Genomic DNA, 15,213 nt, shown 5'->3' on the forward strand with positions numbered 1-15,213 from the left:
TTGTGAACCTGAGAGTCAGATTTGTATGGGTAAGGAAAGCCCAAGTTTTATGGACCTCTATTATTATTTCTATTTGAATAGTGCAAATCTACTCTTTGCCTTCCATTCCATCCCTTCACTCCCCACAACCTCCCATCTCAGACATCTTTACCAAAGTCAAAATATTCAAAATTAATGTATATCATCTTCCTTGTAAACTTCATCTCTATATCTTCTCTATTGCTGTTGGTGACACCAATATCCTTCTAGACATCTTTGAAAACTCAAAATCACCCTTTATCTTTCCTTTTCCCCCTCAATCCAATCATCTGCTAAATTTTACATGATAGATTCTTAGATTGAGAATTAGGGGTCTTTTAGTCTAGCTTTCTTATATTATATGGGAAAAAAACTGATATGAGGCTCAGAGTTGAAATGCCTTGCCTAAGGTTATATAGATAGTAAGTGGTAGGGCTGGATTTTGAACACAGGTTCTCTAACTTCAAATCTGCTGTTTTTTTCATGGCAACATGTTGCCTTTCTCTCCGTCTCTGCTCTGATCACACTGCTGTCATCACCTCTCCTCTGTGCTATTATAAGAGCCTTGTATTCCTGCCTCCAGTCCCCTGTACCCCTAAGTCTATCCTTCACATTGTTGCCTCGAAGGTTCCCTATTTTTTTTAGGATAAAGTACAAACTCCCATGTCTGTCATTTGAGGTCCTCAATAATCTGGACCAAACTCAAATTTGCAGGTCTATTTCATACGATTCCTTTTTGTGGAGTCTATATTTTAGCTAACCTGGACTACTGACGGTTTCCTGATTATGTCTGGTATTCTCTTTTTTTCCAGGTGTTCATGTAGGATGTTTCCTAATCCTTTGGAGTATGTCTCCTCCTTGACTCTGCCTTTCAGAAGCTCTCCCTTCCTTGAAGGCATAACTCAAACCCTGTGTGTTTATATTCCTAATTCTTACCTAGCACAATGCCTATATAGAGCAGGTATTTAATAAATGTTTGTTGATTACTATTTTCATTAATTGTCCAAAATTTTTGGTCTGGACCTCCTCTTTGCCCCATTACTCCCTACATCTGGTACTCCTCATCCCCTTTGATTGTAAACTTCTTAAAGGCAGGGACTGTGTTGTTGTCACTATATTATTTCACATTTGGTTTTTGGCTTGGACCCGTAATATCATTCCTGTGCAACATGCCTGAGTGATCTCAACATAATCTTAGAGAATTGCCTAGAGGAACAGAGAGCTCAAGTGACTTACCCAGGATAACCGAGACAGTACGTATCTATCAGTGGTGGAATTGGAACTTGTTTCCTCTGGACTTTGAGGCCAGTTCTTCCTTGTGCCTTGTACATAGAACGGCCTTAATAAATGCTAGTTGGATGGATTTTGAATTTACTTGAATTGCCTACCCTGGGCAATGTGACCCTGGGAAAATAACTTAACCCTGTTTGCCTCAGCATCCTCGCCTGTAAAATTAGTTGGAGAAGGAAATGGCAGACCATTTTAGTTTGGTTGTCAAGAAAACCCCAAATGGGGTCATGAAGAGTTGGACATGACTGAATGGCTACAACTCTGGCCAGATTGCCCTAAAGGTCCATGCCACCAAAAGGTCCAGCTCCAGCTCTAAGTTGTAGAGAAGGTGAGAGTCTACACTGATAGAAGAATTTCTTCACTGGGAACTCTATGCTATACCAATAAAATCACAATTCTGGTTTAAAAAGAGAGAAAAAAAAAAGAAATCAACAACAAAAGTTCCTTTCAATATTTTTATGTGACGGGAGAATTTAAGAGCTTTTACAGTTTGAAACTGGTGGGTTTTCATTCTCTTTGACATTTTAATATGCAAACACATTCAAGTAGGAATTTCACCTGCATTAGCAAATATTTTAGATTTAATAGTACATTCATTAAACTGCTTTCTTCCATCTGATTTTGCCCTACTTGTTGCTTAAAACTATATTAAGAGTAGAGGAAGTTTAATAACTCTTTGGTCATAATTCCAGATCACTCTCCAAACTGGTTGGAGGAATTCACAATCCCATCAACAATGAATTATTGTCCAAATTTTTCCACATTCTCTCCAACATTTGTTGCTTTCCCTTTCAATCATTTTTAGCCAATCTGATTTTAGATTTGAAATGATATCTCAAATTTGTTTTGTTTTTCATTTCTCTAATCAATAATGATTTAGAGTGTTTTTATATGACTATAAATTGTTTTTATTTCTTTATCTAAAAACTGCCCATTCATATCCTTTGACCATGTATCAAGTTTGGGGGGGATGATTTGTCTTCTTATAGATTTTACAAAGTTCTTTATATATTTGAGATATGAGATCTTTATTTGGAAATACTTGTTTTATTCCGTAAATAAAATAAAAACTATATTAAGGAATAGAGAAAAAATCTGATGTTGAGGGGAGGGGAAAGAGTGCTGGACATGGAGTTGGAAGGACTAATTCTGTCCAGGATATATTAGTTCCTAGCTACCTTGGGCTAGGGCTTTATTGGTCAATGTTAGCAGCGGGTACCTCATAAGGCCTGGTACACTTTTAAGTTTAATATGCCTTATTAACATTTTCTCCATCTCTTTCTCAAGTCTAGACAAACAATTAAATGATACATCAAGCCATCATTGGTAATATTTTCCAATTTTCCGGGCACAAATGGTGAAACTGAAAAGTTAACAGTAGATTCTCATGACAGGTTGGAGCTGGCTCTACCACATCTCTGCCTCAGGCAATAATAATATTGCAGATTTATTTGAGCTTTAAGTTTTACAAGCTCTTGCAACAATCCGGTAAGAGAGATAATACAAGTTATTGTATTTCTTGAGCATGCCTCCAATGTGGGTGTTCCTTTTTTTATGCACCACTGAAGCACTGAGCTTAGAGGAGAAGAAAACATGCTCCCTGTTCTTCCATATTCCGTGTATATGACATGCTCTCTCCCATAGCTACTCTTTTGCATACATGTCCTCTACTTTTGGAATTCATTTTTTCCTCACCTGGACTTCTTTGAATTCCTATTTTTCACTAAAGTTCAGACCAGATGCCACCTCTTACACAAAAACTTTGGATCTTTTCAGATATTTCCTCCCTTTTCTTCTTGAAATTATTTTGTCTATCTTTCCCTGCTTATCTGCAGGGGTGTAAAGGGCTGGGGTCTGGGGGCAGCGGGTGAGGGCGGAGGAGAGAACACTTTATTAAATTTTCCTTGTATTTATATGTTAGAAATAGCAAGTGTACAAACCAGGGCTTGAGTCATTGTTTTGTTTCTTGTCTTAAGGAAGTGAAAGTTGTTAAAAATGAAGATTAAATTTAAAAGCAGTTCTTAAACATTTACTCCACTGCTTATCTATCCATATGTTTTCTCCCACCAAAAAGGTGCAAACACATCGAGGGCAAAGATTATTTCAGTTTTGTATCTGTAGTCCTAGTTCTTAGTCCAGCACTGTTTTTTTGTTTGTTTGTTTGTTTTTGGCATGTATGGTGGTCCAGACATGATTTCGTTGGTCCAAGTGTCAGTATGGAAACTCACCCTACAGATAAAGGTCAGTAAGTGCTCTGCAATTTATATTCTTAGAGGATTTTCCTGGGACCCTGAGAAGTTAATTGCCTTGCCCTTGGTCCCTGTCAGAGCCAGTACTTACACCCAGGGCTTCTGGACTACAAGGCTATCCCAACGTATATCACATCACACAACTGTTTACCTTGAACACAGTAAATGCTTATGTAATGCTTGCTGAATTAAAATGAATAATTATCCCCATTTTATGGATGAGAATTGAGACTCAGAGAGTTTAAATGGTTTGTCTATCATCACACCATTAATAAATACTAGAGTCAGGATTCAGGTCATTATTTTTTTTTCCAGCACATATATACATCTTGCAGTCTCTCACTTCAACTCTCAAAATCTGTTTCCTCCTCTGCAAAATGAGGTGGTAAGATCATGTGTGATTAGATAGGTCATTCAGTGGGTAGAATGCTAAGGCTAAAGTCAGGAAGACTCATTTTCCTGAGTTCAAATCTGGCCTCAGACACTTTACTGGCTGTGTGACTCTGAGCAAGGGACTTAACTCAGTTTGCCTCAGTTTCCTCATCTGCAAAATGATCTGGAGAAGGAAATGGTAAACCACTGAAGTATCTTTGCCAAGAAAACCCTAAATGGGGTCACAAAGAGTAAGAGATGACCCAACAACACCATATATATAATCTTGAGGCCCCCTTCCAGCTCTATATTTTAATTTTAAGGTAAATGGGGTACAGATGGAAAGTCCAGCGGGAAAGAGTCCATTGTCCAGGCATGAGATCAGCATCACTCTTAAGAGAGTAGAGCTGAGGCTGCCTTGATTCTGCAGAGTAGATTCACTGGATGAATGGAAAATTACCTTGAGGTACCAGGTAGGTAAGTAGGAGTGCAAATGAAGATCATGTCCCACACTAAGAGAGCCATTAACTGTAATCTGGGGCTATTCTGAAGATAATGCCTTCTGTGCTTTAGAGGAGAAAGCAAAATTAAAATAAGAATCTTTGCTTTGCTTCCCAAACTTTCCATATCTTTTTTTTTTTTTTGAGCCAAGAGCCCACTAACAGCAGCAGTGATAAAAATCTTGGGAGGAATTCTTTACTGTGAGCACATTTATTGCAGAGTTGGATTTTTTGTGTGTGTTTTAAAAATCTTTTCAGAGTACAATGGATGCTGCTGTCCCTTCTGAACTATAAAAAAAGGAGGGGAGAGGAAGGAGGAGGGAAGTCCAAGTTCCTAGGGAGATAATTGGAGTTGAAACATTTCTTAGGCTCCTGAGTAGAAAATGCAGAATGTACATTGTAAAAAAGACAACAAAGTAAGCAGCACGGAGGCTTGACTTTCCCTCCCCTCTTTCGGCTTGGTCTGTAAGCTTATGTTAAGCTTTACCCTAGCAACAATAAGAGGGAAGTATTTTTTAACTTGAAGTGTTCCTGTCAATGGCAGGCTACTCTTCAGTCTTCGGGAAATGTGGGCAGGAGTTTGTGGTCATAGTAGTGGTGCTCCCTGGAGAAGACGGAGAACCAAAAACGATTGAGAACTTCAAACTCTTTACCATCTAGTCCCAATGACAAGCTGGGATGTGATGTCCCTGACTTCTCAGTTCAATCCTTGCCTGGGCTCCTAAACTCTACTATTAGATTAAAGGTGGTGATTGTAAAATAAATGAAAAAAAAGCATTTATTAAGCACTTACTGTGTGCCAAGCACATTTATTTTTATCTGTAAACCTAGTCGTTCATGGTAAATATGCTTGTCCCTGCTTATTACTGATAATCTGGACTGATAATTTAGTTGGTTGGACCATAATGCTAATGACTTAAGTTCTAATCCTCCCCAAGACACTAGCTGCATGACAGTAGGCAAGTTGCTTAACCTCTCAGCCTCAGTTTCCTTATTTGCAAAATGGGGATAATAACAGTGCTTATCTCATATGGTTGTTGAGATTAAATGAAGTAATATGTGTAAAGGGCTTCACAAATCTTAACATTCTATATAAATGTCAGCTATTATAAGGGGTTGCACAAATATTTCATCTTTGTGGAGAGCTCCCTGGTCTGGACAATCCCTCTACCAATGTAAGCTAGCAATTTTTCTGTGACCTTTGAAATTTGCACAGGAGCACTAAGAAATTAAGTGTCTTGTTTATGGTCACAGCTACCATGTGTTAAGGACAGGACCAGCTTTTTTTGATTCCAAGGCTGATACATCATTGCAGCACTTTGCTAGCATATGACATGGTCATAAAGTACATTCACATATATTATCTCATTTGATTTCCGTGACACTCTTGTGCAGTAATGTTATTCCCACTTTTCAGATGAGGAAACTGAACTTCAGAGAGATTGAAGTGATTTGTCTAAGTCCCAGAGTCGGTAAGTGATAGAACCCAGACTCAAATCCTGTTCTCGAATCTAGAAACATACTCATATATATGGATTAGTTTTATAGGTGAGTCATTCAGTACATATAGTAATGAGCTCAACAGGCATCTTTCATCCACTTGGATTTTCCTGTTTAGTTAAAATAGTGACTTAGAGAAAAAGTCTTTTTCCTCCTTTATGTCTGCCCTTTCTCCCCAGCAAGCTAACCTGAAATGAATATGATTACTTGGGGTAGATCATAGATAGGTCAGACCAAGTTCATTATCATTACAGAGAAAGCAGTTGAATTCCCAAGGATGCTTGGATGTGGGTCACTGTTATCATCTTGGTATAAGAAGGGATTGGTACAATGATTCGGCAATGTTGAGAATGAATCACCAATTTGAAAAAAGGGAGAATCTCTGGGGAGAGGGCAGCCTTTGCTTTGCCATGTTAATCCTGCTGCTGGCCCCACAAGAGGGTCTAAAACAAAGTGTTCTCTGTTGTTTTCGGAGTCCCATGGGACAAATATGAAATGAGGTCTGATTAGCATTCTTGGATGGGAAGGAAGCATGGAATGCATTTGGCACTTTGAAGGGCGTACAGAAAGACGAATAACAAAGGGAGGAGTTCTACCGAACAGTTAGTCTTTAATTGCCCCGGAATATGGATGCATTATTTATTAGGTAAGGATGACACATTATTTACATAAATATAGAAAGTACCTTCCAAATGAGCATATCAATTTTACAGAACAGAGATTGATTTCACATTTTTCTAGAGAGAACAAAAGGCCCTTCCCAGGCTGTGATGGGACCGATTGTTTGAAGGTTGCATCATATAAGTGAGATGCATCTGAACGATAAAACACATAGCTGTATCATTTATAAACTTTTTTTTTCTGCTGCTGAAAATGTTTACGATTAATTGCATGGCTTGGATTAGATCCACCCCATTTAGCAGCATTAGCCAGCCCGTCTGTTAATAACAGCAGTACCTATCTGGTGAATCAAGGTGAACAAATTATTTATTTGGAGGAAGACTTCCTTTCATAACAGGTGCCTTGTCTTGGAAGGTCCTGGTAACCAATTCACACTGTGTCTTTGTTCCTGGGGTTCACCAAGGATGAGCAATGAGTATCTGCTTCTGAGAATTTATTCAGTTGCTGTCTTCTCCACAATATACTTCCCAAACTGTCTTTTTCTTCAAGTCTTAGTTTTGTGGCACATCTGTCATGAACAATTTCCCAGTTGTTAGTGCCTTAGCAGTAAGACCTGGGTTCAAGTGCTACCCTAGACATATACTGACTGTGTGAGCCTACAGAAGTCACTCAATTTCTCAATGCTTCAGGAGATATTTTATGACTATAAATTGTGGAGAAGTTGCTTATCTGGCTTTGCGAAAGGAGTTTCTTATGCCAATGAAATCATAGATCTGAACCACAGATTTGAGGGTTTTTTTTTGTTGTTGTTGTTGTTACATTTATTCTTGTGCAACATACCCCCCAACATAAGGTAATCAGTTGAGGGCATTAGTTTGATTTGGGGCCTTTTATTTTCCTCCTTCAGTTCCTTGTGTATTTTGAAGGGCCCGGACCAGCTACGTTTTATTATCTGGACTTTGCCACCATGCTCCTGCTGCCTTCTCTTTCTGCTCCTACAGACACTTTTCCCCATTGTCTAGTTCTTTTCAGAACTTCTATTCTGAGGAAAGACCCAGATCAGTCATCTTTCATTCTCTGAATTTTATTATTATGACTAGTGAGGGTATTTTCCCCCAATCTCCACTTTTTCAGCTCCCTTTTGTGTGTTGTCTTACCCCATTAGAATATAGCTCCTGGAGGGAGAGCTGTCTTTTATTTTTTTTTACTTGTAATATCCCAGTACTTCACACAGAGCCTGGCACACAGCATGCACTTAATAAATGCTTGTTGCCTTGACTTGGCATGCCTAGCACACAGTGCATAATTAATAAATGCTTGTTGAATGAATAAGAATGACCAAATCTAGGCCTAGCTACTACATACTTGGCTCACTCTACCCTCCTCCTTGCTTCTCTCTCCAAGGCTTTATGACACTTTCCCCCTTTCTTCCTTTTCCACATGGCCTTCAGCGTCCTTTGAATTTCTGAGCTTCTTATGTCTCTTTTTAGTTTCTGTTATGTTACCACTGCTATGTATCTTCCTGTTTGTGTCCTAGTTCCTCAACCAGATTGTAAGCACTTTGAAGATCTAGGCTCTGTCTGATACCTCTTTTATTTTCCAATTGTTTAAAATAATGTCTCATAATAACCCCGTAAGGCAGCATTTATACCCCAGTTTTACAAATAGGAGAACTGAATTTCAGAGAAATTAAAGGACTGATCTGTGATCATTCAGCTGGTAAGTGTCATGGGCCGGAGTTAGTTCTTCCTGACTTTAGTCCAACACCATGTCCACTAGCATGTTCCCTTTTTGTCCACAAGGCACTGTATCAGACTTTGGGAATGCAAGAAGGAAATATTGCCTTTTGTTTTAGAAAAACTTACTACCCAATGACAAGTATGATACACACAAATGTTGTAGCTGAGTATAAACTTTGTTTATACTTTGAGGTACAGGGGAAATTTACTCTTTGATGATTGACTCCAGCTGATGTCCCAAGTGTTTTGCAGAACAGTCCCTGGAATTCAGTGTCAGCCTAAATCAGTTACCCAGATGACTAACTCTGTCCCTTATTTTTTCCCTTTCCCATTAACGCATAAACTCCTTGATTGCAGAAATGATGTCTACTCACTTATATAGAGTGTTTGCATAAAATGAATTCACAGTTTGAATGTTGATGAGACACTTAAAAACAAAAAAAAAGTGTTGGAAGCCTTCTTCAGTTGGATGTAGAATATTCAACTGTGTTCCAATGCAAGTCATATAAAGGTAGCTTACAGAGCAGAGATAGACTCCACAGTGGCAAAGCTTTCTTCTTACCATTTTGTACGTTATTCCCTATTAGATGGCTTTTTCCCCCTTTTAAGAAGTGGAGGAACCAAAAGGGAACCTTTTATTTGGGATCTGAGACTCAGCAACATGGAAGAACTGGTTACTGGGATAGGAATGATTGGAACTTTGCAGGGAAGTAATCATTGTCTTGTGGCGTTTATGACAGAGATGGAGAAAAAGCCAGGAATAATCTGACTTGCACCCTGGATTAGGCAAGATATTTAAAAGGTTCAGAATCATTAAGTAGCAAGTATTTATGAAGCATTTACTGTGTGCTGGGGATACAAAGAAAGGCCAACTCCCCTTTACCCACAAAGTACACAAACCAATCAACCCAATGTCTGCTGTCAAGGAGCTTACATTTCAATGGTGAAGACTATATGTAAACAACCAGGTAGGTATATGATATATATATATATATATATATATATATATATATATATATATATATATATATAGATAGATAGATAGATAGATAGATAGATAGATAGAAGGCACTCTTATGAAGAAAATTATTAGAAGCAAAGGTTGATGGACTAGCAAAGGTCACGTAGATTAGGTGCTATTTGAGTTGAGAATCAAAGGAATTCCTGGATGTTCTGTGACTGGTTCCAGGTGACTAATCAAGTATTTAAGAGGAAGCTCTTCAATTAGCTGCAAAGGCATTCCACAAGGCTTTCCAGCATTAGCCACTGACTCTTGCCTCATTCACTCTTGGAAGATCTTACCATGATGTAAAGGAAGGGCTTTTACGAAGGGTTTGCTGGTGAATGTTTGACAATGAGCTTTCTCCACCTCTCCCCCCAAAATGTTTGATCAGATATTTTTCAGTTTAATAGACATTATTATCATCTTTGTCATCAGGTTAAGTCCAGACAATCATCAGAACAATAAATCAGATTCTGGCTTAAAGGACTTGCAGATTTCCAAGGTGCTAAAACTCATACTATAAAAATTTAACCATCACTTCTTGAGCTCATTCTAGAGCATTTCTGACTTGGAGTCTTCTTGCGCTTGTAAGCCTGGATAACTGGAAAGCCTGTGGTGCTCTTGAGAGTAATATGGAAGTGAGAAAGCAGGGAGGACTTTTTTTTGGGGGGGATCCATAAATTCCATTTTGTACATATTGAATTTGAAATATCTGTAGGGTATCTAATTAACGGTGTTCAGAGGAAGGATATGTATCCCATAACCTAAAATCCTATTGGTGAAGTTAGGTAGAGGGAGGGGAAATTCTCCAGACTGAAATTCTAAAGACACAATGAGAAAAGCATAACTTCAATGAGGAGGAAAAGGGATTGTTTAAGGGGAAGAAGAGTGCATCCTCAGGGAACATATCAGCCAAGTTGGATCTTAGAAAGACATGTACACAAGATGGAGGCAAGGGAAAGCAGTGGAGCACAAGTACAAAAAGCTTGGCATCTTCTTGTAAAAACGATGATGTTAGAAATGTGAAAGCTCAGAGTCATCTGAGGTTGATAAGGAGACATAGGAGAAAACTGAAATAATTTTAGAAGCTATACTGGGATCAAAAAAGATAGTAGGCTTTAAAATAAAAAAAGCTTATTAATTGATTGACAGATTATGGGGGATGTTCCACTAAAGACTGGAGAAGGCAAATTCTGGTATTTATCTACATTTTCTTGGAATATCTCCCTTGCAAATGGACTGGGCCTCCTGTGGGCAGAAATATATTGACTGAGTTTGTCTAGAACATATACTCTGAAAAAAGGTGGTCCCTCCCATGGAAAGAATTGTGATAACCAGCTCTTGTGCACTGATATTATTACCAATAATATATTGCATTATATGACTACACTAACTTCAATCTTGTTAAAAAAAGTAGAAACTCAAAATGTTGGAACTGGATTTGAAACAAAACTGGGTTCTCATTTTACCTTTGCCACTTATGACCCACTTGGCCTTTGGCAAGTCATTTATATAGAGAAATAAAACACTTATTAAGTCCTATATTCCAGGTACTGTGGGAATAGAAATACAAGCAAAAAAAATACAATGCCTGCCCTCAAAGAGCTTACCTCCTCAAGGAGGTGCTTTGTGGATTGGCTGGGGTTTGAAGATGAATAGATGAGTAAGATCACAAATTAATCTGAGCATTTGAGTATTATCTCCCTCATGAGCTCTCTTTATTTCATCCAAATTAGCCCATTTGATATTCCCCAGAGATGATATTCCACCTTCTACCCACATACCTTCCCCTAGGACCACCCCTCATGTCTCTTTCCTGTCATGTCCTGGAATCCCTACCTTTCCTTAGATCTCATCTCAGATACCATCCCCTACCAAAGGCCCATCTTGGTTCTCCCAGGTGTAGTAAGTGATTTTCTGATCTAAGTAATTTTATATTTACTTCATATGTGCTTAGAATTGGAGTCTGGAGTTCCTGAATTCAAATGTGACTTCAGACATTTACAGCTGTGTGATCCTGACACTTCTCTGCCTGCCTTAACTTCCTCATCTGCAAAATGGGAATAGCATGCAAGAGTTGTTGTGAAAATAAAGTGAAATATATTTGATTTCTTATTTTTAGTTTCTTTTTAAAAATTTATTTATTTCATTAAATATTTCCCAATTACATGTAAATTTCTTAGCAATAATTTTTAAAAATTTTGAGCTCCAAATTTTCTCCCTAATTCTTGCCCCTCCCCTCTTTTTGAGAAAGCAGGCAATTTGATTTTGAATACATATAAGAAAGCATGTAAAACATGTTTCCAAATTAGCCATGTTGCAAAAGAAAACACAAACAAAAAATAGAGATAAAGAAAGTTTAAAAAAATGCGCTTTGATCTGCATTCAGAGTTCAGTTCTGCAGAGGTATTTTTCATCATGGGTCCTTTGGAAATGTCTTGGCTCCTTGTCTTGATCAGAATAGCTAAGCCTTTCACAGTCAATCATTCTAACTATATTGGTGTTGTGGCATACAATGTTTTCTCGGTTCTGCTCACTTTGCATGAATTCATAGAAGTCTTCCCAGGTTTTTCTGAAACCATCTTGTTTATCCTTTCTTATAGCACAATAGTGCTTCACCACAATTACCTGCCACAACTTGTTTGGATATTCCCCAATTGCTGGGCATCCTTTCAATTTCCAATACTTTGCCAGCATAAAAAGAGTTGTTATAAATATTGTTGTAAAATAAGTCCCTTCCCTTTTTTTTCAGCCTCTTTGGGATGCAGACATAATAGTAGTATTGTTGCATCAAATGGTATGTATGATTTTATAGTCCTTTTGATATAGTTTCAAATTGTTCTCCAGAATGATCAGACTAGTTCACAATTCCAACAACAATGCATTAGTGTCTCAATTTTTCTGAACCCCCCTCTAGCATTTGTCATTTTCCTTTCAGCCAATCTGATGGGTATGAAGTAGTATCTCAGAGTTGCTTTAATTTGCAATTCTCTAATAAGTAGTGTTTTAGAGCATTTTTTCATATAACTACTGATAGCTTTGATTTCTTTATCTGAAAACTGCCTGTTCATACCCTTTGACCATTTATCAACTGAGAAATGACTCTTATTTTTAAAATTTAGCTCAGTTTCCTATATATTTGAGAAATAAGACCTTCATTAGAGAAACTTACTGCAAAACCTGTTTTCCTTCTCATTTTGGCTACATTAATTTTGTTTGTGCAAAAGCTTTTGGAAAGTGACAAATGCAGGAGGGGCAGTCAGAAAAACTGAGATGCTAATGCTTTTTATGTACATATATAATTAAATAATTACTACTGCTAGAATTTATATATCACTTAAAGCATTTCAAAGTGTTTTTAAAAATATTATCATGAGTTAAATAGATAATTTTGCTCACATGAAATTATAAAGCTATTGGGAATGGTTTCTAGAAATGGTGACCCAAATGATCCTCCTTCCCTCTCTCCTCTCATCTAGAATCTGTTTGGTCAAGTTAATTTTCTTTTCTTGTCCTGCCCAAGTTGACTCTGATTCAGTCAAAGGAAAGTACAATGGCAACTGTGAGTAATGAAAACCTTTAGTCAAATAATCATTGGGTTAAGGATGTGGGATGTATAGTGGATGAGATATATGTGAGCAATGGATAAAATCATGTGACAGAAATGTTCTACTGAGAAGGTTCAGTGGTAAATGACTCTAGTATCTCCAGGAGTTTTCCATATGAGTGAATGTATTACTCATGTTTTAAGAGGAACTTTTAGCTAGAGGTCTCCAGATTATAAATCTTTTTTCTCCTAGGAATTCCTGGAAGGGCCACTTTCATCTGTCCGTGGAGAGGCAGCCATGTGTGGCATAAGGAGCCCTGGATAGAGAATCAGAAAACTTCTATTCAAATCTAAGTTTGCTCTTATTACCCACGTGATACTAGGAGAGTCAATTATCCTCTCTAGGGCTGGATTTCCTCATCTGAAAGTACGTAGATTTAGACCCACAAGGGACCTCAGAGGCCATTTAGTTTTGATCCCTTGCTCCATCATTCTAGCTCAAGAAAACTGAATCCCGGAGAGGTTAAATAACTTGCCTGAGGTCATACAGGTATGATTATTCATCCTGTAGTTTCAAGAAGACTAGTGACATCACGAGATGATGTCCTGGCCTGCTCATGCACTGGATTTAAGTGAGGTAGAGTTGCACAAAGTCCTAGCCTCACTCTGTCTTCCAGAGTCATTGAAATCCAGAGGTAGGACAAAAGTGAAGATGACTGGCAATGGCCAGGGATGCAGTGGTTGGCCTTAGTGTTTTTGATGTCTGACCAAGCTCTAAGATCGCACAGGTAAGCAGCAGAGAAGAGATTTGAACCCAGGTCCTTTGACTACAGATATATTATTTGTTCTAGCTGTTTTCTTATTAAATGAAGGATCTAGAATTGGTGGCCTCCAAAGTTCCTTCTAGTCCTAAATCTGCAATCCTCTGAAATTTTCTGTGCTGTAAATTTTGACTAGTAGAGAATTCATGTAATGCATTGTGAAATGCAGTATATTCTCCCTATTCACTCAGATCCATTTTCTTTATAACATTTTCATCACCAAACTCAAATATTGTGGGAAGAAAGTGTTAGCAAGTTTTTAACACCTCATATAAATGTGCTGTTAGGTGTGTTCCTATTCTTTCAACACAATGAACACCAAAGATAATTATTTTGTCTTTCTTAAAAGTTCATGATTAGTACTTAGATTTTCTTTTGTTGTTGTGTAATAAGAACCTGAAACATTTGCAGAATGCCTCTAATAGCATCTCCCTACATAAAGCCATGGAGAAGCCTGTTTTCTGCTTTGGGGAGAGTTGTAATTGCAAAGAACAGAAGTGAGTTGAAAGGACTGCAGAGCATGAGTGGACCTTCGACAGTTCCAGTCAGTTAACCACTTTGTGAAGAGGAAGCTCTTTGATTGTCTGCAGAGGAATTCAAAAGATCTATCAGCTTCAACTCTCTGCCTCTTTGATCTCCAGAGAGTTCAGGGACTCCTCTTCTCATGAAGACCAGTGAAAGGAGTTGTGAGTTTGAAAGGTCCAGAGGACTCTTCAGCATCGTAGTACTCTAGATTTGGGGCTTGTGATCACTGCAAACTTGATGCCCTCAAGGTACAAAGGGATGGGAGCCTTCCTTTGTATCCTGGCATTCCAGAATATATGTTTGCAGTCAACATGGCATCAGTGTCTTGAGGAGCAAGGAGTGACCTTCAGGAATGGCCTTTAGGATGCATTTCATCATCATTATCTGGAAAAATGGAGATAATAATGGCTGTATCATCTCTCAAACAGTATAGTTGGGAGGACCAAATGAGATAGATAATACTGTAAAACACCTTCCAAGCTTTTGAAGTTTCAATAAATATCAATTATTGTATTACATTAAGAGTGCTTGCTGCTAATAGAGGACAGTTTAGATTCTTTGAGTCAGATTCAGAGGAGACAGAGTTCTATAGGTAAAAGTATTGCTTGGTTCTCAGATTTGGAGACTGTTGACTTTACTCAAATTTATCTATTAGGGGTTCTATAATTTTACAATGAAACTAGAAGACACTTTCCATTCTCTTAAAACTCATAAACTCATAGGAGACAATGAATCAGTCCATCAATCAAGAAAAATTTATTAAGTATTATTATTTGCTGTTCACTGTGCTGTGAGCTGGTGATACAAAAAGAAAAGGGAAAAAATCTCTTCCTTTAAAGAATAAACATTCTAATGGACAAGACAATATGGAAATAAATAGGTACACAAAAGATAATTATAGAGGACATGGAAGGTAGTCTGAAAGGGGAAGTGCTCTAGCAGAAAGGGAAGACAGGGAAAGACTTTTTGCAAAAGGTAGAATTTGAGCTGAGTGTAAAAGCAAGTCCCCCAACATACACACCTGCTAT

The 15,213-nt window shown here is 37.9% G+C and overlaps 1 long non-coding RNA gene across 1 annotated transcript; it reads left to right on the top strand.

Moving 5' to 3' along the window:
• Positions 1–12,036: 12,036 nt before the first annotated feature.
• LOC140523890 (uncharacterized) lies at positions 12,037–14,859 on the top strand. Its single transcript, XR_011973503.1, has 3 exons — positions 12,037–12,089; positions 12,772–12,854; positions 13,093–14,859. It is a non-coding gene; the product is annotated as an uncharacterized lncRNA (long non-coding RNA).
• Positions 14,860–15,213: the final 354 nt, after the last annotated feature.

Source organism: Notamacropus eugenii, chromosome 2 (genome assembly GCF_028372415.1).
Source record: "Notamacropus eugenii isolate mMacEug1 chromosome 2, mMacEug1.pri_v2, whole genome shotgun sequence".
NCBI classification, from domain to species: domain Eukaryota; kingdom Metazoa; phylum Chordata; class Mammalia; order Diprotodontia; family Macropodidae; genus Notamacropus; species Notamacropus eugenii.